The following is a 25,177-nucleotide window of genomic DNA, read 5'->3' on the forward strand; positions in this document are numbered from 1 at the left end:
GAGAGAAAAACAAGAGCGCTTGTTTTACATGACATTAGTGCTCACCTGACACAACGTGATTATGTTATGCATCCTATTACAAATTTATATATTGAACATTAAGTAGGAGGAGGGATTAGCAGCAGCTTCTGGAGAACACTGAACTGTGCTATCTTCTTCTGATCTTGTTCTGTTCAACAAGTCTGCTTTTATTGGTGAGATCAGTAAGCATCTTACAGCTGGTGGATGCACATTTAGTCTTTGTGAGAGGTGCTGTATTAATGCTTTTGAAGTGTAACAGGTGAAGTGAATAAAGGAACTCAACTGTTCTAGTAATTTACTGTGCTAGCTTTTTATACTGCACTCACACAGGCGACAGCGTTTGAAGTTAGTATGTATTGGCCTGTTACTGTGTCTCATCCACCTGTGAAAATGAGCTCATTCAATACTTGCATAGTACTAAGTCATCTGTTTATGCAGAAGGTAGACAATTGTCTAAGGATGGTTCTGGAAAAAACTTTAACTGTACAGTATATTGGGGAAAAAAACACAAAATCTGTTACTGATTTTGTTACAACACTGACTTGGATGTATTGAAATCAACTGCTTTTAGGTGAATGGTTCTATATGCTATTGAAGTTAAGCTATAGTAACCAGTGTGCCTTCTGTTTTCCATTTTATTCCATGTACTGTACTATTCAAGTGTAATGATACTTGAAAAAGAATGGTGGCATTTCTTTACTTCTCTATTCTGATGATACAAAACTAATCAAAAATCAAGGATTAGCAACCTTTTGAGGGTAGTCTGCCAGACTATATCTTTGTTTTTTCAACTTTGATGTTAAACATCATAGTGGAAACTCAGTGGGAGCTGGAAGATTCCATGCTGGGAAATTATCATGATCAGTGTTATCTCATGTGTACGAACTGTGGGCTTCTGGCTCCTTTGGTCTTTGGAAGATCCCAGTGAGATGCAGTAGCTATGAGCTCCTAAACCTTGCTCAACCTTGGTGCATGCAATTTAAAACAGATTCAACATGCTATAGGCTTTTAGCTTCTGTTCTAAACTGTTTTAAAAGGTCTTTAAGAATCCTTGCAACATATAAGGTTAGTTCAAGTGCTAAATAAAAATACATTGGACTTTGGAGAGTAATTTTCTCGGAAAAAAAAAACAACCCATAGTCCTAAAGCTGCTTCTCAAAGTGGCCTTCCATTAACTTCCCTTTCATGTAACTTTTCTTACCTGTACTTACAGGTAATAGCAGCGACACAGGAAATAAAAAGGTGTATTTTCAAAGATAGAAGTGGCAGGTAGAACTTCAGGGGTTTTACCGGGATTTCTGTGCACATTTGAAAATCTTCTACGTTGTTGTTTTTAGAGGGACATGACTGTAGAACTTACATTCCAAGTCTGGATTCCTGTAAAAACATAGAAAGTTACAAAAGCTAACATTAAAAGTGCTACCTTTTTAAGATGCCTGAAAAAAATACTTTTAAATGTATTTACATGCTGTCATGCAGTAACAGAAGCAGAACAGTGTTTCCAACATGAATAAAAGTGAGAAATGATGGTACAAATTAGACTTTAAAATTGAATGTACAGTAATTACACATACACTTCTTACTACATGTAACCAAAAAGATTGCTTATGATATTGTAAATATGGATTACTTGTTTACGTGGATATTTTATTGAGAGACTAAAAAGATATTGCCAAATATTTTCTATTTCAGAAGACTTTCTTTTGCATCTATTTCAGAAAATTCCTTCCTCTGATTCTAACTGTTCATGAGACCATAAAGAATTATTTTGTTACTCGCAGTACTTATTTGTAGATGAAAGCAAATGTTTAATTACAATGTCTATTTTCCTTATTCTTTTTTGTATGTCAATAAAAATTATTTTTCAAGCTTATGATACCACTGAGTACAGTTTTATATTATTATACTAAAATACAACTTTCTAAATTTGGCAACAGATCAAATTATGATTACTTTTTTGAATACAGGAGGATAGTTGTACAAAATTTCTTAAATATTTCTTAATTCCAAGTATTCCTGATGATCTTCCTGATGGAATTTATGTACTCTGTAATGTTAGAAGGATAATCAATATGTTACAGAAAGTAAAGGAATTTGTTGTATAAAGAAAGAATGTGTATTTCACCTTCTGATCACAATAGAAATTCCTCATAGCAGTTGTTAGAGGGGGAAAAAACCGCAAAACTATCCTCAGTCATAAGATTGCCACAGCAAACAAGGAAAGATCATAAATTCTGATGTATGATGGTCACATAATACACTGTAAGATCCAAATACCCTCAGACAAAAATGAGCATAGAGCAAAAGTTTTGACCCCATGGAATCCTCTGGCCCAGATTTAACACCTGCACAATTATTAAGTTATTGATCATAAAATGCTATAAATGGCAAAACCATCTATATGAATATATCTGTAACAAGTAAGAATTAAGGTATGTTCTCGATCTTAGTAAGATTAATTGGAAACTCTTCTAAAAGTATAAAGCATAAACTGATTATTCCTGAACATCATACAACTGTTGGTTAAAACTTCCCAAGATCATCATCATCATGGAAGAGTAAAACATACTGTTAGACTCATCAGTATAGCAGAAAAATTGCTGTATTCAAACCTGACAATTCCCTGTTGCTGATAACTTCTCTTAACAGTCTCCTGTAGGCTGGATTTTGGGGGGAAAATTATGATAAAATGGTCTCTATTTTTTCAATATGTTGATTATTACAAAATTCAGTAAAAGCTCAATTGTATTCACACTTGAAAGAGGGAACTCAAAATTTTGGCAGGAGGACTGTGTTTGTGTGGAGAAGTGTTTGTAAGTAGTTGATGGAACCCTTGTAACCTATGTACAGATTTTTGTGTTAAGGTATGTGCAACACTTTTGATCTCTGTAAGGCTAGTGGGCAGTAATGAAGGGTAAATTACTCTACAGGAAGAGACTAAAGTCCAGGTCAACAAAATGCATGACAACCATTCCAAGTGATGTGGCTAATAGAAGAGAGGATGTAACATTGAGAAAATCCAGTTACTACTGTATGCATATCAGAACTCTAAAAAAATGACAAGGCCACAGCTAACTCTAATAAAGGAAGTAGAAACAACTGGTATAATAAGCTCACTTATGTCTGGCAATTACGGTCACCAGAGACTAGCAACAAACATATGTTAGCCTGGGGCTTGAATTTACAGTTGACTCCATGGCCATGTATACTGACTACTTGTTGGCTCTCAAATTCCATCTTTTGCCTATCACCAAGTCAAGCAATAGCTATAAACAGAGCTATCGGAAAATGGGTAAAAGTTGTGAAAATGTTTGCAATTTTTATTTGTTTTCACTAGCATTTCATTTCAATATAAAAAAATTCCATCTAGTGGTACTCAAACCTGTAGGATATTATTAAATAGTGTGATTAATAAGCAGATTTTCCAATATTTTTGTAGCAGATGATCCTTCATATATGTGTATACAAGCAGTAATCCACTAGGTGGCAAGCAGTACCAAGACGGCCTTTGGCAGATGCTAGTTTATCATTGTTTTAGATTATTCAGTATGATGAGTCATCTGCTTTAAAATAAAATTACAAGGTCTGTAGACATAAAATACACAGTCATGTCAGAATTTATATATTTAGTTTTATATTCTTTTAAAGGGATCACTTAAAATACAGTATTTCTTCATCTCAGATGTTGGGCAACTGTTCTACATTATGCTGTACCTCAGACTTCTGTGTGAGTGCAAGCTCGGTTAAAAGGCACAACAAAGAGAACATAAGAGCATGAAAGTTTAAGGATAAGCTCATATATGAGATAGGAAAGTAGCAAGAATCAGAAAAAAACAGGAACTTGTAGTATTTTTGCCATTTGATGTTGCAGTCTCACATAAAATTTGAGCCTCAAAAAGTGAACATTATGGCCATTTTCAAACAACCAAAAAGTAAAGTTCTTACCTCTGATACATGCAAACTGTTTTTAATTTACTTTACTTGTGGATACTGACTTTGTAAGCATGTTTTCTGATATATTCCACTGAATATACTGGTTTGAGTACTACTGACAGCTATTTTCTACATGGCATGCTAGTGCTACTCCTTTAACTGACTTGCTTACCTGTCCTCTCAGGCTATACTGGAAGCTATTTTGTCTCCTATAGCTAACTGTGGCAATGAGTTTATGGTGCTAGTAATAGTGGGAGTAGGGATGTAGACAGGGCACCATAGTTTTTCAGAAAGCTTAGTATTTGTATTTAGGTGAACAAAGTGGCAAAACTCAGTGTTATTATGGTCCTCCAGGACATTACTCTCATTGCTGCTGTGATTATTGGATCTGGTAGCATGTTAAAAGACCTCCCATACAGGCAGTACCCTAGCAATTCAGCTTGAACTTTTTGTTAGAAACACCAGTTGCCATTACAGTTAAGAGACAGCCCATTAGATCACTGTGGCAATGGGACGACTAATACTGTCTGGCTACTGTTTCTGAGCAGATACAGAGAACAGGATTAAAAATACAAGAAAATTTACACCAGTGTTTGTTGCTGTTACTACTGCATCTGTAATAAGGAATTCAAACCAAAGTTAAACAAGACACAGCCCCTGAAATCACTTTAGTCTGTCCCAAATGCAAGCCTCCCAGGGATAATTTATTGTTACAATTGTCAGGGCCCCGGATGCACTAATAGGCCTCAATGGCCCTGACCAGCCTCACCTGGGACCCTCGCCCACACACCCCTGCTCACGAGCCCCAGGGCTCTCATTAAGCCCACCCTGGGTGCCTTGGGCCTTGCCTGGTTTCTGCCTGGCCCCACCACCGCGGACTTGCTTGGTGGTCACAGGGCTCCATACCTCAGCGGGCCTGGCTATGGCGGGTGGGTTGGCTTCCTAGCACCACTGCCGGCCTGCCTCAGCACCATGGACTGGCCTGGTGCTGCTGAGCCTGGCGGCCACTTCCACACCTGCCCTGCTCCCGGCCAGCTCCTGACAGCAACCTTCCTGCACACCCAGCCTGCGTTCTGAGCCGAATGGATCAGTCTTTGTGGACTGTTTGCTGTAGACAGGCTGCAGCTTCTCCATTTATAACTATTTCTTCTCTTCATATGCTTGAAGTACTGAGGCCTGAGCAACAGGCCCTGAGCCAAAGCTGACCTCTAGAAGAATCTGCCAACCAAACATTATATACATATATATTTAGTATCCAATCATTAGCAAAATACATGTGATCATTAGTGAAAGATGTAGCTTAGATAGAATTTAATCATTAGTGAAGATACAGGGCACCCTTCCTTGCTTAGAGGCAGGTAGTCAAGGCTATGAAACCAGGTACATGGCCTTGTTTGCCAGCTGGTGGTTAAAATCAAGTAGATAAGGAAGACTCCCTTGGTTCCTCACGGGGCCCTGGCCAGGCTTTGGTGAGGTCTAAGACAAGAGTGAAATCAGATGTTTCCACATTTGAAACTAGGTAAGCTTGTTTATTTAACAGTATGAAAGCTGGGCCCTCTTATAGTGACTTTGGAGACCTCACCTATGAGTAGGTGCACTGTGTAGGACCTCCCTGTCGCTGGCTCTTTAAATCCTTGCTGTGACTGTGGATCTGGATGATGGTAAAAATATTAAGGCAATTGGTGATGTTTCTTTTTTAACCACTATAGTCTGTTATACGTACTAGCGAGTGGGTGCATTACCTTGTCTTGTTTTATTCTTGTTGTATTATTTCCCTTACTCTTCTGTTGCCTTAAATGTAAGTATAGAAAAACTCACTTCTTTAACTAGGTGTCTGTTTCCTTTGTGCTGATGCTGTCTATTGGCAAAAAATGGTTTTATGGAAATACTTTGCTTATAAAGCCTTAAAGTTACATTTTTAGTTATAATTCACAAATAATGGATGAGGCGTGTGGAGTAAACAAAGATGTTTGCTGGACAGTTACTCAATAAAAATAAAGCACCACTTTTTTCTGCTTTTACACAGCGATACTAAATGATACCATCACTTCACAGGCCCCCATACCTAGTAAGAGCAGCAGCTGGAAATGTGTGAGCATGCTTCTCAAAGTTGTAGCAATGTAAAATCAGAGGCAAAACTGGTCTTCACTTCATTGCATACTGTAAGCACAAGTTGGAAGGGCCTTGCAAAACAAGCAGCAGCTTTCAAAATGCTGCAGTAGAAGGCTTCCTAGTTCTTTTGTCTGTCTTGACAGTTATACAGCTGGTGACTTAAAATTAACGACCACAGCCCAGGAAACAAAGCACTGTTATATGTGGATTTGTATGAACTGTTCTGTACTACCAAGCAGCGGGCCCCTGACAATGGTACTGCAAAATAAAAATAAATGAAAGTTCACAGGCAGGCAGCCGTTCCCACAGCAGCTGGGGTTCAAATCCCCCACAGCAGTGTTACTCCACTTTGGAAAAAAAGGTATCTTAAGATTTGATTCCAGAGTTTTTAGTGGACTTCAGAGAGAGTATAGTTCAATGCTATTGCAATCTCTGACTGTACATCTACTCTGTACCTGCTTCTTCTACAAAGTCAAATATTCTGGCACAGAATTACACATAGTGCTTATATTCGCTTCTTCCTTCACAAGCCTATGCCAGTCATCATGGAGTCTTATGTACTCTGAGCCTCTTTGTAATTTTCAATTGTTACTCAAGTACTAACACAGAAATAAACATGGGAACCTCTATCGGAATCTACACACGGTTTGAGCTCTTCACAGCAATGCCCAGGTCTCCTTCCTAAGTTAAGAGGTATTTACAATCCTGTGAGAGTTCAGACATTTCTTCACATTTTCCCTACAAATTACATTATTTTGCACTTACTAATGTTAAACTTTCCAAGCCACTGAGTTACATGTGCTCTATTCACTAAATACTTCCTTATTTCAAGCTCCCTTCTCCAGTGCTTCTAAGGACATTTTATTCCTGACTGTATTCCCTGAATCTCTGCTCTAGCAAACAAAATCTTTTTATCTCCGAGTATGTTTTCTCTGTTTTATAAGCACTGGTAATAATTCTGTCATTTTGGGGAAGGCAAGTCAGTTTAGTCATACTAAGACATAACAAGACAGTTCCTCCTAATGCCTTAAAGGACTAATTCACTCTGAAATAAGCTCTTGTGGAATGTAATAACTGGATACAAAGCCATTTTGCACTTCAGTCCAACATGAACAAATTCAGATTATAATACAGACCACACTTTTAGTTTTGTTATGTTGTCAACATGTTTATATGATAGTTATTTGTATTAGACTTAGTCTTCCTTTGTCTATCTCTAAACATTTAAAATACCCCTTATCAAATTATTATTAATATCTTTGAATACGCAAGATTGTAATAATAAAGAATACCTTGGGGTTTTGATCTAACATTGAATTTTCCATTAAAAATATTTTTGGTGGCTTTAGAGTCAGTCTATATGTAAAATGCATAAAATCCATCGCAGCGGCTACATCCAACAATTTTTGGTTACTTTAAATCTATAATTTGAGGTGTGACCCTTTTTGAGAGAAGACAGCTTGTGTAGCCTTTATGCAAAACACTAGGAAAAGCAGAAACTTCAATTTGTTCCCTTTATAGATTTGTTTATTCAGAAAGAAGCTTTGAAATAAAAGGCTTTGAAAAGCTGGCAAGCTTGCTGAACAATGAATTGTTATTCTTTGAAGGCATATTATCTTAAAAATTACAAGAAAACCCGAGTGTGTCTAATGATTAGAACTCTTATTCCTGAGAGAAAATAAATGGAAGAGTTTGAGAAGATTTTTTTTGTTGGGGTTTTTTTCCTCCTGGGGTTGCCTGTTGCGTTTATGTGGAAGTTTCCTGCTGATTTGACTTTTTATTCTGCTGTGAGACTGATGCCAAGATTTACATGATTGCTGTGGATAGGAACTAGATTTAGCATAAGGAAGATAACTGCTTTTCCCCCAGGGAGAGACAGAAAAGGGAAAGACAGAGTGGGGCACATAGACAACATTATCTGAAGCTATATTCTTGGTCAATTATTTTATTCAGCCTCTATTTTAGATTATGCTGCAACTAATAAAAGGCAGGAAAGCCACTAGCGTCAAACCAAGAACACAGATAAGCAAAGAAACTATTTGTGTTTTAATGCAAATGTCCAACTACAATGGAAACAATATACCGGTTTTATATAGAGTTGACCATAGTGCATCTTGTAGCATATGTGTAATTAAGAAAAACTGTCATTACCATTTGCTAGGTGGAGATTTGCCTTATGTGCAGGGTCCTTCAGCAGAGAGAAAATGGTGATTGTAGAACTGTGCATCATTACAGTTATTTTAGCAATTCATTGTCTGTGTAGTCTTTTGTGCATTCTTTGATTTTGGATTACATGCTATGAACGTTGTAAGATTTTTTTGCTTATAAATTAGCCTTGTGCAACATGAAATCATTTACAGCCAGTTGTCAGACTGTTGTCTTTTGTTAACCTACAGTATCTATGGAAAATGCAATGTTTTGAGATGCTGACATATGTTTGTATCACAAGCAAAGCAAGACTCCACAGTAAGCAGACAATAAATACTGAGGACAGAAGGCAGTTTGAGGGAGTTTAGCACTGAGAGGATATAGGTTTTCAAATGTAATTATTAACAGACCACCTAACAAAATGTAGTAATTTTTCTAATTAAACCATATATACTGAGTAAATTAAAATAAATCCCATAATTAGTCAGTAATTAAATAAATTACAAATAAATATTATCTACTTGGTTTAAAAGTTTAAATCAAGTTTTTGGAAGACAGTATCATATTACCAAGGTAAATATTCTGGAGTTCCTAAACTAGACGTATATAATATAAAAATGGCTTAGAATTCCCATCATTCCCTTTTCCTTCAGTTAGTTGCATGGACAACAGTTTATCCTGATATTAAAACCAAATCGTCTAAGTAGCATGACTGAGTTTCTGTTTTCACATCTTATTGATTGCAAAGTTACGATTATCTATCCCATGAAATTTAGTTATTAAGGATAACCGATACTTTCATTAAATTGTGCCTGTTGCAGTACTGGTCTTGCTGCTAGAAAATAGCATATTTGAGACTGCAGGTGATAACTGACTACATTTTCAAAGGGTTTTTCTTGGAAAAAAGTGTCATCTTAGGGCCACTGATTGCTTGGTATTTTTGCATATACTAAAGATGACCTTTAGCATCAGTGTTTCTTGAATAAAACTTTTAGCAAAGCCTTTAATTGGGGTATATAGACAAGCTTCCTGGAGTTTAGAGCAATTGGTACTACCCAAAGCCGTAGTGAACCCTCCATTCTACTGAGATGCCCCTGAACACAGAATTATTTTGAAGAGAAACCTAATAACCTGATACATAGCTACAAAATTACCATGAAGGTTATGGCAGACTCATTAGCGTTAATCTACCTTCCAGAACCATTTATTTTCTTTTCAAAACATGGTATAATGAGACTTGGGTTTACATTTTTTCCCCCTCTTTTAAAATGGAGTGATGACATGGTGCTTCTCTGTTTCAAAACCTCTTATTTATTTTTTACTACTTCCTGCTATGTCGCATCAGACTTTTATTTCTCTTTCATGGGGAGGGGAGAGCACTACGGGGAACAACAGGTGCCTTATTTCTCCCGTTTTCCATGGTTGCCTAATGAGATTTCTAATAATGAAATTCAGGGCAAAAGGTCTTACCAGGAAATTCAGAGAGTGTGAGTCCAGCTCATGTGAACTATTCTCACCTCCTACAAATCACACGTTGTAGGCCTTTAATCAATAATTCTCCTCTCAGTTCAGAAATCATGCCTCAGGCATACAGGAAAAAAAAAAGGCTATTAAAGAATTTAGATGATAGAATATTCCTCCTACCCTACATTAATTCTTCAAAACTGTAATGAATCAAATTTTTTTGAAGTACTTAATATTTTAAATTATCTACCTTCAACATTTGATCACTGGATTCTATGCTTTTATGTGGTAACTAGAAGATCCTCTACTATAAGCTGTTTTCCTTCTATATAGGTATTTATAACTATGACCGAGACAACCTGTCATCTTTGCTATGAAGCTAAATTCAGGGGACTCTGCATATCAAAAAGGTAGACTGTAAGGAATAAAATGTTCGTTCTTCTGTCCAAAATGAAAGAACCTACCTCACAAAATTGACAACACAGAGGAGGATCAGTCTGCAACCTTACACAGGGCTATAACCAAGTTAAAACCTTTAACAGCTCGAGCTTGGGCTTGTCACTGCGAGCTCAAACTGTCACCATATTCATTATGTTCCAACAGGGTTCAGCAGGCTCAGTGCAGAGGCAGAACAAGTTCACATTTATTCCTGCAGAATACAATATAGAACTACCCTACATATGGTAAAGGTGGCTTTAGGACTTCTTTGAGATATAGATGCTTACATAAATTTTCACAATTTCATTTGAAAAATAAAGTCTTTTTTAGTTTTGTAAAGATTTGGAATGATACTGACCTTTGTAACAGGATAACAGGTAACTTTCTTTCCAGTAGTTCTTTGGGCCATTTCATTAACTCATACGGTGCAGTGCAGGACTGGGACAAAACTACCAGCAGCTGACAGCACTTCTTTGCCTCACTTCTTTTCTACAGTTGCAGCACAGGTCAGGGAGGTGACATTATGAAGATGAAAGACAATTCATCAGATTGATCAAAAAGACAAAACGGTGGATACTATTTCCACCCGACAGAAAAACCTGTACAATGAGGGTTTTTTAAAAGATACCTACTGGACATGATTACAGTCAGCAGTATAACTAGGAGAGCTTTTCTGAAAGGAAAGGAAAAAGTGCCAATGAAAAGGAAACAGTGTATGGAGCTATATATATACACCACATCAGTGGAAACTAGCTAGAAACATAGTGCTTGCCTATCAAATAGGAAAAAAATGTCAAAAATCTTAAATATATGTCCAAACTGGATTTCAAATAGAAAAACAGAAGTCTTGCTGACAGCTTCCCAGCTTTCCAGACTGCTGTTGCTTTATTAACTGAATCCTATTGAGCTATTTTTGCAAAACGACAAGCACGTTGCCCCTATACTTAATAATAAAATATAAATAAATATATACTGCAAGGATATTTTCAAGAATATCACTGCATGTGCTTTCATACTGTTTAAAAAATATCAAGAGGGTAAATATGATTTTATAACATATATAATGCCTTCTTGCACTATTACTGTCATCTGTATCAATCACCTATACAATTGGAAATTTAGAGATGTCAAATGATGCTACATCAATTAATTATGTAAATGTCACAGGTCATTGCACATCGGTTTTAGGGCACTCTGTTTTGCTTTGTATGACCAACATACCTTATCTCTGGCAAGAGACTTTGTTTTGACATAGTTTCATTTGACAACTCATCAAATGGCTCTTGATTGCTAGACTATCTCATTTTCCTCTTTCTCTGCCTGGCTGTAGCAGTGCCAGCAGGTCTAACTTTGTCCACTGCCAGGTTCAACTGAGGGACTGATGATTGCACTGATGGAACTGACTGTGCTTCTAAATGCAAGGCATTCATTAATTTCTGATGCTTTAAAAGTATAATAAAATCCAACTAATGCTTATTCAAAGATACATCTACACTGGAAAATCACTGCATAATGAAACATGCTAAAAGCCATATACCCAAGTGCTACTCCGCACAACTGCCCGTCAAGTGTTTTTAGCGTATACTTAAGCATGGGTTAGCTTCTGCCAGTTTGAGAGGACTCGTATCCTATTTGTAGTAAAAGTTAAAAAGCTAGCCAGAGTGTATAAAAATATGCCATGATTTAAGTGTTGCTCACCAATCATCAGTTGCCCAAGCAGTTGTCTAAGCTGTTGGGATCCAGTTTTGCCAGCTCCCTGGAACTCTTCCCTTAAAACTACCTTGTTCCATGGCACTTCACAAAACCTGACAGTGCTTCAGTTACTGATACACTGAAACCGCTATTTATCATACTAGCCAATATTGTCTTGGTCTTTTTAATACTAAACTGTCTACCTCTGTCCAACCTATTTTATATTTTTTTTGTAGGACCCATCAGTGAAGAACCATCTTTTTCCTTTTTATTTGTACAGGCACTGTACAGCAAATTCCTTGTTCCTGACTGGGGCCCCTATTTATGTCAGTAATACAAACATACAACAGTAGATAAGGTCCAAAGTATTGATTGCAACTGAGTACTATGACTGAAGATCAGGACTATATTTCTACAGTAAAAATGTCTGTATATCACCCCAAAGATGAAATTATGAATACATCTGCTTTGCCTAAAATAAACATACCTTCTGGATGAGATTTTTCATTAACACTCCACAAGTGAATGTTGTTTATGAGTGTTATCACACACACGCAGCCATTTGTTATAGAATAAACAAAATGAAAGATCTTTTATGCTTCTCTGGGTCAAAAAGCACTGGCAAAGATGTGCTGCAATTCATTACTATGTTACTAGAAATCTAGTTTTCAGAAACACGGACCCTCCTTTCTGGATATATTGTCAAATCACATAGAATTTTATGTCAGATAGCTTATCAAGTTAGTTTTCACTGACTTGAATATATGCTTACGTTTCTTTACAACAGTGTTTTTCATTAAAGGTTGGCAAAACTATTTAACCATATCTTAACTTCTGCACAGTTCTCATTGCTGGGATATTCTGCTAAAACATTTTGATTCTTCAGAACAGTTTTGTATATGATAAGCCCTAATCCACTATCTTTATGCAGTTGGACACAGGACTGAAAAACAAAAAGTTACAAAGCCTTGCAGAATTAACAGAATAGTCCTGCATTCATGTTTTCTATGGGTGCACTCACAAACGTTGCTGAAAATTGATTAAACTAACATATTCTACCTTACAGTAAGGATAAGATGAGCACATGGACAGAACTTCCGTGACCTCCTGCTTCTTGTTTCTGACTCTTAACTTCCTCCTCCATCATGGTAATGTAAGTGTCGGCAGGGTTATGTGGTGAACTGTATTGGAATACTGCTCCAGTTCTTCACAGGATCACACAAACAACAAACCAAATTAAAAGAGGAACACGGGTGAGAATGGGTGTCCACAGTGAAACCTATATTAGCCAGGAGAGTCACTAAAAGAAATGTTTATGCAAACCATATCCTAAGTTAAAATTACATATCTTAAAGTAAGCTCGGGGATTCTGTAAAAAGGATCTGTACTTGCTCAATTAAAACTGCATTAAATTTTAATCAGAAGTTTATTTAGTTAAAAATACTTCTTAGTGCAAACAAGGCTTACAAATAAAAGATAAGGAAAGGATGACCTGGATAAAATCACACTTTTTACATTGGCAAAGTCAATCAGGGAACAGTGTTTAAGAGAGAACTGGCACACTGTTTCTAAAATAAATTAAAAAAAAATTTAAAAAAGGTCTGTCACAGGTTTCCTGATCATATAAGAAGTAAAACACATGACAGCGAGCCTGCCACTTGAATGTGTGGCAGAAATACAAATGACAAAGTTTAAAAGAAATAGTAAAAGTGTAAAGTCTTTTGTAGTATTCATTTTACAGATCACATTACCTCTCGAGTGCAGAGACAGAATCTCCTAACATGTTCCTTTTCCAAACAAAACAGGTATCCAAGTAAAAAGACAGTTGTACTGGTTGACCACAGTTTTCAAGGGGACTGTTGACTTGGCATGTGTCCATTTACATGTGTCTACTTTGAAATGCGTTAGGACTTTTTTTTAGAACTGTTGAACATCCGTAATTGACTGTTGAGGTCATTATAGTTCTTGGTGTTCATTTTAGCTACAAAATTAGACCCCAAAGTAATACCCTTTGGTCACCAAAAATCATTGTCACTTTGAAAGAAATAATTTCATGATTTTATCCTCACTTACTTATCTCCTATCTCTTTGACAGCTGTTAAAATATATATGTTTTAAATTACTACACTCAACGCTTCAAGTAGAAAAGCTTTTTTGTGACAGGCATTATACATATGTTATTAACATCATCTCTGACTCACATCCAATCTGTTATTATCTTGTTCAGCAGTTCTTTCTATTTGCTATACCATATTAATAGAGGCATAAAAAAAAATCTTTTCTCTCTTCAACTCACTATCCATTGATAATTTCTTTGCTCTGGAGTGGTCTAGCGTGGTGTCCTGGAAGTTGTCAGAGCCATATGCATCAATATATTCTAGCACTGTAATTCTGGCAGGTCCTCCAGTACAAAATCAGTTCTGATTTATGCCTAATACCTTTATACTGTAGCCTCAGAAATGTCTTCCTCCACACTTCCCCAGTTTCCTGACACCTAGTTTCACAGATCTGGTTGTCTTTATGTTTTTTGCTTTGGACAGCCTCTTTCCACTTCAACCTAAATACAGAATAAAGTATATGTCCATAAATGCTTTTCTCTTTTCCTGTTATTACTGTTACTATTGCAAGCTTGCACATTCAGTAGCATTTTAGAACCTTCTATTCACCTTTCAAGCCATTTCAGCATGTCACAATATTTTTGTTCTTATTTTAATACATTTAGAAAATCAGAACTTCTTTCTTGCATTCAAATGCAAAGCAACAGCAAAGAGAACCTAGCTGTACTTTTAAAAACTCAGAACACCAAAGTCTGATTAGTATTCTGAAAGAAGTCTTTTAAAAAGGGAAATCTGGGGAACGTGTACTTTTCTGCACTACAGTACAGTGCACAGGTCTTTGGTGTACTGATGACAGAATCTGCAGATTCCCTTTTAGCTCTCTAGGGAGCCCTACGAATTTCAGATGCAGTAGTCCATGGTTCAATTTCTTGCTGGAATGGATTCTTCAAAAGTAGGGATAATCCCTCATTTGATGTTTACTCACTTGGATACATTTCTGTATTCCATAGTGGCCATATCAGGCTTTGCAATGTTTATTTATTCTTGCCAGAATGCACTCCTACATTAGCTGATTTTATTACACTTACATGGTTGAAATGGCACTTTTATTCTATGACCTTCTTTTCATTAGCTTAAAATAACTTTTCAAAACAATTACCTCCAGGCCAATACTTCCCATGTTTGTTCCCAGACTAACAGTCACATCTTTACCATTTTCAATTTGAAGAGAATCCATTCAGTAGTGCATTCAGTAGCTTTTGAGGATCAGGCTTTCAAATACATATAGATACATTTGCTTTTAAAATATTTATCAATTACAATAGTTTCTTATTCCCATTCAAATTTTTTATTTTTTCCCCTCCTAATTATAAATAAGTAATATATAATAACTCCTCAAACATTGCTTTAAAAAATATTTTGTTTTGAATTTTCTCCTGAAGTTTGTTTCCTCTCTGGTTCTGTTAGAGTTATAAAGTAATTACAGAATTTTTTGACTTGACTCACTATCTGAATTTATTCAATAAAACTAATAATAAGCTCAATATTATATGAATTATGCATCAATGAATATAAATTCTGTATGCATGTATTGATACATTACCTACATTACATAATCATAATTTATATAATAATAAATATATGGTACTATAATATCTCAATTTAAATGTATCTTAACTACATAAAATAGATGTTAACATAATTTTAAATCTATAAAAGCTATATAACTAGCTAAGATTTCAAAAGAATATGCTGTTCTCTAGGTAAATACAGCACATAGTATAATATATCACACAACATTATATGATTTCATGGTCAATATAACATTTACCAATAATGCAGTTTAAGGAAACAGATTATTGAGCCTGAAAGACAGCAGATGAAGATGGGAGAAGTAGAAAAATTAGCTTTATGCAGACCTTATGCTGTACCACCTTGCCAGCTTGTGTCATGTACTCTTCAGCTACCACTGAATCTCCTGTGAACAATGGAAGATTCAAAATAAATCCAGATCAGAATAAGCCACAGTTTTTACATTAAAAATTTCTTAGTCTTCCCTAATGATTGTATTTTGGGTTATCCATTGTTACTGAACTGGCAAATTTCGTATTGGTTAAGAAAGTTGTAAAGCGTTTCCAACATTTTCTTAGCAGACACTGAATCATAGTTTTCAGTTGCTACAGTACCGTACAAAAAGTCTATTTAAAATGTATTTCAGCCCAATGCCCGACATAGCAATTTCTCATCTCTCAGCTTCCTAGTAGCAGCGCTATTCTTCGCAGTGCAGAAACAATTCAAATACACAGAGTCACATCAGCATTCTGTTGAGTCTTACATGTTTCAGCAAATAAACCAAGGTGATCTGACATTCCCTGATATAGCTTAATCTTTTTGGATAAATAAAAAGCCAGTAAATTACAGCATTTGCTTTCATTTTACACAACATTGTGGAATTTATTTTAATAAAATGAACTCCAATATCTAATTGATTGGTTTCCAACAGTAATTTAGAGACAGATTTTCAAAGGCATGAAAGCCTATTAAGAACGCATCTAATTGATGTTCAGAAAGAGTTGAGGACTTGATCCTGCATTCACTGCAGTCAGCAGTGAAATTTCCATCGATTTAAATCAGAACAGGTTCATACCAGCAAAGACTAGCTGCTATTTATGCTTTTCACAATATCCCTTCCATAGCTAGAGATCTCGTCCCATTTTTTTGCACAAATAATCTACACACTTGATGTGAACCAAAAATGCTAAGAGCATATATTAATGTAAAAACAAAAGAAGGAAAAAAATACTGATTTTGTACATACACTTGGTATAACTGACCTTATATTATAAAAAAATAAGTCACATTTGCAAAGAAAGGTAATGAAAGTTTCAGCACTGAAGATGAGTGAACACACTGCAAATGCCACTCAGTTTTATGGTGCCTCTCTTCACTGAAGTTAATTGCATTATTTATGAGTAAAACAATCAAAATGTTGAATACATAGTCTAGTTTCTAGGTATTTAGAAGTAAATGAGTTTCCTATTGAGTAATTATATATAGAACTATTGCTTTACTTTGCAAAAGTGAGGAAAATGTTATCAAATATTCAGTTCTATCAAATGATGAAATACATTACCAACAAATGAAACATTGTGATCTTATTCTGCTTTATTTAGTAAAGAATCGTACCTGAGTATTTAAAATGTATTACTGTCTAGGGAATAATTGGCTTTTAAGAGAACTGTCACCGATACACGCAAAGACCAAAAAGCAGCAGTAGTGTTAGCATTCCAAATTAATCTAGATGAAACAGTAAGATAATTAGGTGTAAAAAATTCACAGTCTTATGTTCAACACAGTAAAGGATCAATTTCATCTAAAGGCAAGTGGAGTGTACACCATATCATCTGATCCCAAGTAGTGACCTTCTTGATTCAAATGCAAAATGCCTATTCCTATTGCAGATGGCATTTACCAGGACAAAATGTTCAATAGAAAGCTTACATTTCCAGTGGGGCAGAAAGGTATTTGTCAGTGTCTCATTACAGCTTTGCTACAAACATCTTGGATTTCAATTAACTTTGAGACAGAACAGCAATAATCCGGCATTGACACCACAAACCATTCTGCTCCATTATATATGTGGATTTTTGTTTCATTTGCAATAAGCTATTGTAACATTTCCAAAAGAAAAGCAATAGAAAGAAATGAGATTCCAGTCATTTTAATGTCAGAGATATCACTTAGTGATGTCTGATAACTTTGCACCAGGAGGCGAGGGTGACATCATTTACATTTTTTCCAGCATAAATGAAAAGTGTTGAATCCCTTGAACCTTAAGTGTCCCATCAGTTCTTCTACCCTCACTGTCTCACCTCCTGTTATTAACATAGCATATCCACTCTGACACTTTTGATCATTTTCTATGTAAAGTAATTCACCTTCTCAATGGAAATTAATATGAAATTTGCTTTAGTACGTTTCAGGGGTTCAAACAATGGTCCATAGAAATCTATAACTTGTAGAGGTCATCTTTTAACTTTACAAATTTAGAATTTGCAGTCATTTAAAATGTTTACTTTAAGTATTATTTGGTATTTAAGAAAACTAGTATGTTCTTCTGAGTTAAACATGGATCTAGGAGTTGGAAGGGCAATTTTTAACCATCCCTTGAATATCTGTGACTGTTTTTGAGTTAACTCCTGTAAAAATCTGGATAATATTTGTCACCCTTAATTTATACCTATGTCATGAGGGTAACTCTATCACCTTGTGAAATATGGCAGGAGGAAAAGCTCAGAAATCATGCAGGTATGATTCATTGTTAATTTCTTTGTTAGTAAAGAAATTAGATCTCTGCAATCTAGGCCATGCAGATCTGATTTTAATAACACTCAAAATTCTATCTGTTGTCTTCCATTCAAAAAGCTTCCTTTCAAATACCAATTCACATAGCTTTATCTGTAAGAAATATTGAAACAAATATGGTTAATTTGACACATTAAGAAACACAGACTAAGAGAAAATAAAGATATGTCTGTAACCTAGGAACCACTGGTGGCAAAACACCACTTTTCCTCCTTCGATACCAAGGCGAAGGAGTCTTAAGAAGTGACTTAAGTCACTTGTCCCCACAATTCCAGAGCAAGGACAAGAGCTGGGAGAATGGTCCCTTCGAAGGGGAACTGTTCTACATACTAGACACAATCTGCTTTCTCTCAGAGAATGAAATTCTAAAATATGTTTGATTTATCAGTAAACATTAAAATGATAAATACAAAATTATAAAATCTAATGGGTCTGTATTTTTTACTTCATCTTGAACTCCAAATAGCTGCTTTAAATATAACATTTGGTCAGTAACCGTCTGCAGACATACACAATGAATTAAGCAGCTATCTAGAATGAATTTTTTTCTCACTCCTGAACTACAGCCACCTTTAGGGTAATGAGTAGCAAGAAAAGATGTAATACTTTATAACTATAGTGAAATGAAAGATAATTTTCCTGATTAATGAGACTATTGCTTAAATATCGCATACTTCCGCTGACTTTAAAAACACCTGTAAGTACATTTTGCTCCTACATACATATCTGTAAATACGTGTTGGAGCTTGCTAGCATTACTACTAGATGCAATACTAACAAAAATAATGTTGTTTAATTTTTGTCATATCGCTATAAAAAATTAGATTTAACAGGTTAGACCCCTGCTTTGTATATGTAATGCAGAACAAAACCTGCCAAATCAAACGTAGATTTTTTCAAAAATATCTGAACATACTCTATTTCATGCAACATAAATGCAAGTCCACAGCTATAAACATATATTTAATATTTTATTATAATGAAATTAAAAACATTTTAAAAAAATATTTTTCTGCAAGTATAATGTAGTTGAAGAACTGAATTTTTTCAAATTGTTTACTTTTTGCAAAGAAGCACAGTTTGACTGTAAGCCACTAAAGCTGCAAAAGATTCCAGATTGCTGTTTCACAAGAAGGTGTTGCATGAGAAGAATTACATCAGTTTTTCTTTTTTCCTCCTGTACTCACAGCACCTTAAGGAACACAGACTTGGAAAGATATCCAGAGATCTAGTCCAACCTGCATTAGCAGAATCAGTGTACTTTAACATATAATAGCTGTCTAATCGCCTGTTAAAAATACCCAGATAGAAGAGATTCCAGTAGCAAATTTAACAAAACGAAAACACAAACTGTTTTTCTCTAGGATAAACAGGCTCATATCTTATAAAAGTTTTTCTAACAGAAATGAGAGATTTGACTCCATGGAAAACTGAACGCTGACAGCCATCAAGACCTGTGATGACTATGCCTATGGTTAAAAGCATTTATTGGATAAAAATTTGCCAGCAGTAGAGTATCCACTTATACACATACCTACCAGCAAAATATGTGGGTATTTCCTTATTTGCAGGAAACTGTATACTTCTCTCAGTCTTTAAAAAACTGAAAGCAGCAGCTATTTAAATTTATATTTAACATTATATAATGTGTGCATTTCATTGTCTTATGTTTTTCTTGAGTTTTAAAATCATGTGTCATGGGAAAGATATACACTTAATTAAATCTATACAAGCTCACACATATATGCTCCATTTACAAGCCTTACAGAAGGCCTTTTGCAATTTTTTCTCTTTTCCTGTCTTAATACAGATGCACTTACCACTAAAAACTAGATAATTACTTTTTTTGTAATTTTTTTTTAAACAAACTACTTGCACAGATAAGACTGTTTCACAAGAAAACACAACCCAAAACACTTGTCAAATAAATAGCAGGATATTAATGTGGTCAAATTTTTTTCAAGCCAAGTAGAAAGATCAAATTTATCCTGATTTTAAAAAATCCAACAAACAGGTTAAGACAATATGATGTGTTAGTGTAGAAAACCAATCTATAAATAAAAATCTGAATCAAATTCAAATACAGTTTAGCTGCAACAGTCTCCACTGACAGTCAGCCAGATTTTCAAAACAGGTTTTCTTACACAAAAACTTGCAAGATCCACAGGATGTCCCTTACAAGCATTCCAAATTACACAAGGCTTAAACACCACTGTTGGCACATTACTTCTGTGAACAACAAGGATGAAGTTCTATCATACTCTGGTAAATATTCAGCCATAGAAGGGCTACTTCCAGTATGGACCAAGTCTCTATATTGGGTCATGGAACACATCCCTGTTACCTTGTCCCTTCTCACTGCATTTGCTCTGCCACTTGTGACGTGCCAGCAGGTGCTTACTATAAACCAGATGGCTGCAGTAATTGTTACAGATTTACTATGCCATACCCTTTGCGCTCAGGTGTTTTATAAAATACAGCCCAGGAGCTTGTGTTCTGCTAGTAATAACTGCATTGCCAACTATCTACTGCCTTGCAACTTGTGTTAGAAGTACAGATTTATTTAAGTCAAAAAGTAGGTGATATTATGAGAAATTTTTTATATTAAAAATTGCTGTTTATGTGTTTGCTCTATAGTTTAATGCCATGTAATTTTTCAGACCTCCCTCCAACACATTGGCAAGTTTCTTAGCAAAGAACAAGAAAAGGAACAAACTCTACCTTTATTTACTTTGCTATTAGCAGTAAAATGACTCCATGGCACCAGTCTTTATTGACTAGAACTGGCTGATGCTGTGAGTCAGTGACTCAACTAACTCTCAGTAGAATGTGAAAACATGAAAAGTTAACTTTACAGGAGAATAAATATTGCTTTATGTAAAGAAGAACAGAAGCTAGGAATCCTAAACTCTAATCTCTGTGGTCTTGTCACTTGAGTCTTTTTAACTCTCTTATTTGTAATTTTTTTGTAATTTGTAAATTAATATGAAGTACTTGATATGGGTAATTGTTCAACATTTCTAGAGTGAGATAATTTGATGTCACTGGGTGGAAAGTGCATTCATTTTTAGCAGAAGTTAGTATTTTAGTGTGCCTTTGATCATACTAATTCTAGTCTAAAATATACTTTAAGATTATATGAGATACTCTTTCTGCTTACATACAGAAAAACAATTGAATTCCTAATGAAAAGTTTAAAAAAATCCCCTGAAAAAGTGAACACTTACTCTCTCCCTACTTATCCTATTATCTTTTTGTCTAGTAACGCTAACATACTACACACAAAAGGAACTCTATCGTCTTAATGCATAGCCAAATATATTCTCCCTTTGATGAATACACAAAACTTCCATGAAGGTAAATGGAAGATAGGTGCACAAACTGAGGGTAGAACATAGCCTGGCATACAACATATCTGAAAACAGTTCTTTTCTCTGATCTCTTGACAGTTTTCATACTCTCTCTTAAAATCATTAGAACTAGTAAAGGTTTTGGTGCATTATAGGATCCCTTAAGAAGCTCTCATTGCCTCCTATCTTAACCACATAATAGAAAAAAATGAGAATACCATTCAGACCACACTGAGGAAGGAGAACTTGCACTGGAATTTTTCAGCTGGTAAACCTATTTTCTGTAATGCTTAGTAGTGAATCACTCCTAAGTGCTTGACCATTCACTAGTGTATGTGTTTTGTACCAAAGGTTACCAGATTGCAAAAGTGTTCTCATCTCGGAAAGGACCATCACCTTATTTTCACACAACAGAAAAAATGTATGTTCATCTAGCAGGAACAGGAAAAGGGGTGTGTGTCTAGAAACCTGTATTAGGATTGCAGCAAATTTTCTAAGGGAAAGGCACAGACTATTAAATGATACCAGAAAAGTTCTGCCTTTATATTCTGGGATGAGATCTTCCTGATGATTTCAGCTCCAGTAAGTCTGTAAGATGGACTTTTATTTTCCTGAAATATGAGAAGAAAAAGTAAATTACAATGGAGCCTTAATGGAGAAGGGTATGCTAGCTGCCTTTTCCCAGACTCTTGTACTGCTAGAGAAGACAGCACAGCAGTGGCAGTTACTTGAGGAAGGAACTGCCCTCTCCAGCATAGATCTTGGGCTCATGCTACAGAACAAATCACTGTTCTCCAGCAGTACAATGACATGACAAAGCAAGGTAAGGGCCCACTTGCCTTTGCTATCTACCCTTCTTCTGATTCAGGCAGTATGGAAGTCTAACGTTCTCCAAAAGACAGAAATAGAGGCTCTTCTGAATCAAATGATATCTTCTTGTGTTTAGCCTGGATTCTTGCCCATCTGCAGCAGAGACCTGGTGTATTTTTATCATTCCTTTACATGTCTCAAAATAACTTCTCAATAATACACTATTTCTGTTTACACAGGTACACAATCACTTAAATCTGGTGTTCATGTCTTAACCAAGCTGCGTTCATCCTAGACCCAATGCATAGGATGGGTGCATAAAATGCCCCACAACCTGTTTTCCCAGTCCTAGATATGGAAAGAGCCCATGTCACAGTACGAGTTCTTCACACTTGCAGAAACCATACAAAATGGGGGTTCACTATACCAAAAGATACTGTCACCAGGAAGCTGAGGCTAGAAGGAAATATTCACTTGCAAACACCTACAAACAGTGTGCTTTCTCAAACCTGTCCTCCCACCATATACCTCATGAGCCTTTCAGCTGATGAAAAGTGTATCGGATTATTTAAACTATTACTTGTGAGATCGATGACTGCTAAAAAATCACAAATGCATTTGTGTACAGCATTCTGTCACTGTTTGTGTACTGCTAAACTGATCCAGATAGAGCGATTTGAAAACTACAGCTAGCCTTTACAAAGAAAAAGGGGGAAGTCAGTGCTGCAAAAATTAGCTATTGTAGTTTCTGGGTTCTAAAATGAAGTGTTGAAGATCAATTTCAAAAATCAATTGGTTAAATTCATTACAAACATGAAATACATTCATAATTTTAAATGTAAACTTGAAAAGTATTACTGGAAAGCTTCAAATAAAAAATTCATACTTTATGGCCAAACAAGAAGCATATGTAAAGTACAGAAATAAAACACACATTCCTGCTCTGAGGTGCACACATCCTTGTAAGTGTTGTTAGAAAACTCTGGCAAATAAATTCAAAGACAACAGCCGTTCGTGGAAGTTCATTACTATCATCTTCATATTTCCATCTCTGAAGAAAAATGCAACCTCTTCTCTTGCACATCATACAATTTTCTTTGACAGTTTCACTTACAGTTTCTCTGAATGGTAACACCCATACTCTCGCAAAAGGCACGGGGGTTATTCAATGATCAGAAGCCATCTAGACAACAGACAGTTTTTCTAATTTTTCTTAACGTGTAGTACGAATCCTGACTCACACAGAAGACTACAGAGGAGTGAATAATCAGTGCTGATTCCTGCAGCAACTGAAGTTCTCCTGGGAGCCATCTCAGCGAAATACCAAGCAACCTGTTTGGTTTATGGTACCTAACACTGGATTGCAGCCTGAGAGATCTTGATTGCAAATGCAGTCTTTTTCCAGTGCTCATGAGTGGGATTTTAGACAGACATAAATGTTTGTAGATCCAGTGATTTTAAAGAAATTACTGCAATTTTTAATAGCAGAAATGTAACCCTCTCTGGACCTGATAGCTACTGTTTCTAAAAACTAAAAATTTCATAGAGTGCTGTGAACATGTGCCTCACTTGAAGCTGTATGAGTTGTCCATATTAATTCCCCTTTGGTTAGCACAAGTTTTGGAAGATCAGCGGTCTGAGGAACCAAGCTCTCCACTGAGAGAGCAGTCAGCACCACCGGCTCAGCAGGTATGAAAAAAAGGGAGAAAAACCTGACGCGTGTTTCCACAGGATACAAGTGGCAATACACTTACTAACTTAGGAAACCGGGGAAAGGCCAAGTCACTACCTGTCGCTACACGCACCAAAACGAGCCGTGTGCCCGCAGTGGCGCCCGACGGGCAGCTCGGGGTGCGCGGGGCACGCCCCGCCCCGGCTCGCTCCCACCGTCCCGCCCCGTCCCGCCGCCCGCCGAGCTCCCCCTGCCGGCACCCACACCGGGCAGGGCTAGGGTGGGCAGCTTTGTCCCTAGCCTGGCACTGACAGTAAATGAGGCTTTAATGCATTTTATCCTCAGGCCACTGAGGCGGTGATGGCCACCAGCCCGCCCAGCCTACGATCGGCAGTTCAGCCAGTGGGGCGCTGGGCCGCCGCGTGTCACCGCTGGGCCGCTGGCACGCCGGCGGCTGCCCGGCACGGAGCCTCGCTCCCCGGGAACCCACACCGAAGGAGAAAGCGAAGCCCCGCACCGGCGTCCCGCCCGGGCTTGCGCTGCCCGGCACCGCCCGATCCCTCGGGCGCGGGGCGCAGCGAGGCCCCCCGGCCCCCGCCAGGCGACACCGCGAGACCCCGACACGGCCACTGCCTCCGCGCTGCCGCTCGCTCCCCCCAGACTACAGTTCCCATCATGCAACGCGGCCCGCGCCACACTCACGCGGCAGGGCGCTGGGGCCGGGGCCCTCCCAGCGGGGCGCGCTGCAGGTTGGGCGGCGCTGTTCTGCGCCCCGCGGCGGGGTCTGGGTGCCAGGCCTCTGGCGGCGCCCCGCTGCCGCGTCCCTTCGCCCGCGTCCCCCGCGCGAGTTCCTGTCAGATCGCTCTCCCTGACGGCGCGAACGAGCGGGGCGTTGGTGGCTGAGCTCTCCGCGTACTGTACGGGCCACTGTGTACTTCCGCGGTTCCTGTAAGTTCCTGCGCATCCCGCAACGCTTTCGGAGCTGGTGTGATCCTCGGCGCCCGCCGTAGGCTGCCGCTTGTCAGCTGCCGGCGCCTTTGTGAGGCGGCGGAAGTGGGGAAGGGTGCTGCGGCCGAGGGGCGCTTGGAGCGGAAGGCGGTCCCGCTGCCAGGTGC

At 37.3% G+C, this 25,177-nt stretch overlaps 1 protein-coding gene and 1 long non-coding RNA gene across 5 annotated transcripts in view; one reads left to right on the forward strand and one right to left on the reverse strand.

Annotated features, from left to right (window-relative positions):
• Positions 1-10,480: 10,480 nt before the first annotated feature.
• On the reverse strand, positions 10,481-24,875 carry LOC121092737. Of its 2 annotated transcripts, none has more exons than XR_005829366.1 (5): positions 24,765-24,875; positions 22,106-22,191; positions 15,785-15,843; positions 14,247-14,365; positions 10,481-10,605 (listed from the first exon to the last, which is right to left on the reverse strand). It is a non-coding gene; the product is annotated as an uncharacterized LOC121092737 (long non-coding RNA). The 2 variants fall into 2 exon arrangements; XR_005829367.1 differs by lacking the exon at positions 10,481-10,605 and adding an exon at positions 12,876-13,013.
• DYNC1I2 (dynein cytoplasmic 1 intermediate chain 2) overlaps positions 24,873-25,177 on the forward strand; it is a 32,477-nt gene continuing 32,172 nt past the window's right edge. The window contains exon 1 of one of the 3 annotated variants that reach the window (XM_040604188.1): positions 24,873-25,010. The gene's annotated coding sequence lies outside the window, so the exon portion shown is untranslated. Of the gene's footprint in view, positions 25,174-25,177 lie in introns of all 3 variants that reach the window. The other 2 variants (XM_040604191.1, XM_040604187.1) reach the window with 2 other exon arrangements.

This window comes from Falco naumanni, chromosome 8, assembly GCF_017639655.2.
Source record: "Falco naumanni isolate bFalNau1 chromosome 8, bFalNau1.pat, whole genome shotgun sequence".
In the NCBI taxonomy this organism is placed as follows: domain Eukaryota; kingdom Metazoa; phylum Chordata; class Aves; order Falconiformes; family Falconidae; genus Falco; species Falco naumanni.